This window comes from Somniosus microcephalus, unplaced genomic scaffold (assembly GCF_052327205.1).
Source record: "Somniosus microcephalus isolate GS21.2 unplaced genomic scaffold, FLI_Smic_1.0 unresolved_chr1, whole genome shotgun sequence".
NCBI lineage: Eukaryota > Metazoa > Chordata > Chondrichthyes > Squaliformes > Somniosidae > Somniosus > Somniosus microcephalus.
In genome coordinates this window covers 17,505,900-17,510,470 of record NW_028225179.1, presented here as the reverse complement: position 1 = coordinate 17,510,470, position 4,571 = coordinate 17,505,900, and the positions used below count along the sequence as shown (strand labels likewise).

At 43.2% G+C, this 4,571-nt stretch overlaps 1 non-coding gene across 1 annotated transcript; it reads right to left on the bottom strand.

Moving 5' to 3' along the window:
• Window positions 1–630: 630 nt before the first annotated feature.
• trnas-uga (transfer RNA serine (anticodon UGA)) lies at window positions 631–713 on the bottom strand. The gene has a single exon. It is a non-coding gene; the product is annotated as a tRNA-Ser (tRNA).
• Between the last annotated feature and the right edge of the window lie 3,858 nt (window positions 714–4,571).

Sequence of the window (4,571 nt, the reverse complement as noted above, 5' to 3'; positions counted from 1 at the left end):
AGCAGGATCTGTAGGGTTTTTATTTTAGCTCTCTTCACTCTTTAGGGAAATCAACCAAAGGTTTAAACTTTTCATACAAATCGTTTTATGAACATAATAATACAAGTTTTACAGAGAGAGATTTCTACAACCTTTAACTCAGTGGTGCAACTCAAAACTCAGAATGGTCAATTCTTCTGCTTCGGGAGAGGGAGAGATGAATTATGTGTTGGTGTCCTCCTTGTTGTTTTTCTGGTCAGTCTTCCAGATCTCCACTCCGTTTGTCTGTCTCCTGCTTTTCACTTTAGAATGGCTGCTCTTGTACCATTGCTGCTGATAGAAACAAGCCTTCCAATGACTTTCCATTCTCTCTCTCCCATGGTTACACAGACTGATGCTACCAGGACAGCACCGAGTGTATGCGAAGGTTCCTCAGAGATTATCGAGGCCTCCTTATCTGGAGCTTCCAGACAATCTGCAGCACACTTTTGGAATTCGGTCAGCAAAGCTTCTGGAAGTAAGTGATCCAGGTCTCTCGGCAATCCTTTAGTTTCCTTAAAACCGGCATTGCAAATTCCAAAATCCTCCCAGAGGGAGCAGATTGAAGGAAATAAATTTTTTGAAGTAATTAATTACAATGATGAGAGAACCCGCTGACGAGCAGGGCTCGAACCTGCGCACGGAAACCCCATTGGATTTCAAGTCCAACGCCTTAACCACTCAGCCATCGCAGCTGCAAAAATGCCACTTCCAACAATTTAAATTCTCAAATCGCGGACCCTCTTTATTATTGGTGATGACGGTTTCGTGATATTTAATTTGCTGCAAGTTCAGCAAGACCAGAAAAATCGCAGTTATCATTACAATAAAACAAAACTTCCGATATTTAACGGTAATGTAAGATGTTGAGAACAGTATGGAATATTCTGCAGGATAATGACAATAAACAGCTGGAACATTGTGTTCTGCTTCCACAAGACACAGATCAGCCTCAGCCTCTGCTCCCTGCCCGCCGGCTGCAGGAACCTTGTCTCCAGATTATAAACTGATTCTACGTTGCAGATAAATATTCAGGATAGAGACTAAACACAGCGGGTGGGATCAAATATATAAAGCAGTTATTTTACACCAGAGACAGCGATAGATGTCCTATATTGCTCAAATGAATCAATATGTGAATATGACATTAAATGTGTTTAAATACAGTGGGGGACTTAAAGTAGATTCGGGGTCAGTAATTTCCAAGGTGATCTTTCCTGTGTCTCTCTTGCCTCTCTCCCTCCTTCCTCCGTTGGGATCACAGGTGTTTTTGCACAGAATTGAACCTAAATCATTCATGTTCGAATATTGTAATTGTTGCATCACAATAATCAAAATCTTGTTAGAAATGTTGGCTCATTAGTTCCCCAGTGTCAGAGCAAGAATAGTCTGACCCCTCATTTATTTCATGTAAGACACAAACACAGGTATTCATTCAGAATCAAGCCACAGATTGAAACTGAGACAAACACAGTGAGATACAGACAACATCGGGATACATGGCGGAATAGACAGGAGAGGTGAATCAATAAAAAACGGCCTCAGCCTCAAACAGACAGTGACAGGTAGGTGATAGATATCAGTGAGAGGAGGCGATAGAATGGAGGTGGGATTTGGCTTCGTGGCTTAGCTGGTTAAAATGCCTCTTTAATAAATAGGTAGATCCTGGGTTCGACTCCCACCCAGGCCTTTTTCTTTGTCCGAATGACTCTCCAGGGGTGAGTTTCTTCTCGTGTGAAAGGGATACAATCCTTTTAACTGTAGCTGCGGCTGCACTAGTTCCCATTATGGATTAAGGCTCCATTCGCTGCGGGTCGTGGGTCGAATTTCACTGGTGTCAAAATTTCTGGCAGTGCTGATTTTGGGGTCTTCACCAAAAATCGATCTTTTCTAAGCAGTGCCGTGCGTGAGTTGGCTGTGGTTAGAGCAGAGCTGGCGCAGCTGATGTGTGATGCCAGGATCGTTTAATGCTCAGTGCTCTGCGTTGTGGCCACAGCAACCTTACTTCGAATCTAAATCAATGTATAGCTCGCTTTATATCCTCTGTTCGCTGCGGCACCTGCTGAAAGAAGACAGCAAGGAATCAATCTTCTCTACATCAAACAGCATTTTTTTTATTGATGGTGAAAACTTATTTACTCCTTCAAACCGTGCGCTCTCACATGCCTGAGCTTGATGCTCCATAATTCAAACCCGCCTCTTCTCCGAGCTTTTTCTTCCGTCCACAATCTATAACCCTCCTTTACTTTCCTCCTTCCGTTTCTTTGTCACTTTCCTGCGGCATTACCTTAATCTAACATTCACTTTCACTACTTAAACCGTTAAGTTTGCTCTGCTACCACCGCTGTTCCTGGCGGCACATGTCCCATTCACAGCAATCTGAATTGATGCTTTGAAACCAGTCGATACATTTAGAACTGCGGGACCGCATGTCAGACATGCATTTAGAAAGCAGGGCTGGCTTTTGGAAGCAAAACAACCGGATTGCACAAGAAATGTTCTTGGCCTAATGGAAAAAGCATCTGACGGTAATTGCTAACTGTAATTGGGATTGCTGTCAGTAGCGGATCATTCTATGTCTGTTCAAAACGGGTTTGCTCACATTCTTGCTTTGGTGTTTCATAGCTGCGAGAAGTCCCGGGTTGAAATCCCGGAACAGCCCCGCTCGCTTTTAGTCAAAACTCAGCTTCTTACAGCTGATCGACATTTCAGAAAACATAAATACTTTCCATTAAAAACATGAGATTTCGTGTCATTTTTCCCATATATTTCGAAATCACAGAGCTTCATTTAAGCAACTGAAAACCAACCAACTGAGAAAAGTTAAAGGCTCCCAGGTGTATTCTGCTCGGTGTCTCGTTGGAGTTATTGCATCCGTGTTCGATTCCGGCCAATGTAGGACCTTTACATTTTGCTTTCTGCACCCATGAGCTCGACTGAATTGGGATAAACTTACATTCAGCGTCAATCTACTTGAAACACCCTCTGCCCTGAATATTAGTCAGTCCTGCTTCCTCTAGCGCTGAAAGGGTGTGAGAAGCTTGCTTGTGAATTGGTCCTATGGGTGCCAAATTCAAACCGTACAGGGTTCTGTACTGGCCGGGAATCAAACCATGTGTCCAGCCTGCCTGGCCTGATTAAAAGTGGTGTGCACCTCATCTTTCGATCAGGCACATTACTGCCTTCCTGAATTAATGGAATGCCTTTTGCTTACAGAAGCTGATTCTACATTTTCAGCCTTGTCGATCTGGGTGCATGGGCAGGACAAGCGGTAAAGGGGACTTTCTTGCGGAATATTTCTGTTTGGATGCAAAAAGCAGGAAATGGAATGGCTGTGTTGTCGTAGACGGGAGACGAGAGGTTAAGAGGATGGAATGTTAATCCATTGGGCTTATTTATTGTGTTGAATGTTTGATGCTGATAAACCTTCCCAGCATTTGACGGAATCTTACATAAAATTAGCTTTAAATTCTAATCGCGTCCAAACCACTGGTCTTGGCCGCTTCATTGTTCATACCTTGTTTAAATTAACACGGAGCATTGGAATTCTTCACCTTCTCCAATGAAGGTGAAACAGAGATCGCGAATCGGAGATCTTTATTCCTTCTTCCTTCAGTTCGTTCGGCTGGAGTGAAATGACGGAGGTAAAAAAAGATGACATCCAAACAGAAACAATTTGCACGAAAGTCCTCTTCACTGCAAGTCCTGCCCGGATCCACAGCATTGAAAATGTACAGTCAGCTTCTCTGAACAAATGGAATTTAGACATTTCCGTTACATGAGGTCAGTGATTGTTAGAAATGGTCCGGTGTAAAACAGGTCCGATCCAGGTTGGAACCCGGTGTACAAACCGACCGTGGCAGACTGGAAACTACAATTTTCTGATAACTTTATAATACACATCAAACTTAAACACCTTATCCATTATGTGATGCGGTTTTTATTTTCTGATTTCTTATTTTTCTTGAAATTCCACTGAATTAACTGAGGGCGGAATAGCGTTCACTCCACGTGATTGGCTCGGCTCATCCTTGGGCCGAGAGGCGAGTGGTGAAAACAAATTCTGCAACTGAATCATTAATATTCTTCAAGGAAGGGAAACTGCCCCCTACAAGTCCGGTCACACAAGTGGCCGCAGTCCCATTCCACTTTCATGATGCTTAATCCCCTCTGAGCTGGACCGACGAACCATTGTCAAGAAGGAGGCTCATCGTCTGCTCAGCAGAAAAGTCAATCTGCTGGAGGTCCAGCTCTGCCGGACTGCATGTTCTTTCAGACAGCTTTCCAACTGGACACAGGCATCCAACTGCCGTGCGGGCATTGCTGACTAGTTCAAGTCAACAATATCAGACTCTCTTTACAAGACTAGTTTTGAATCTACTACCTGTATTATCAAATAAGATATTGCAAAATGAATAGCTCATCTTTGTCGTCTGTCTCCGCATCCTCTTATAATACACTCTAGAATAGTCAACTGTACTGAAAATATTGCGTTATTTTACTGTGACAGCGAAAAATCATTTGAGTGAAGACATTGGCCACGAGGTTTCACC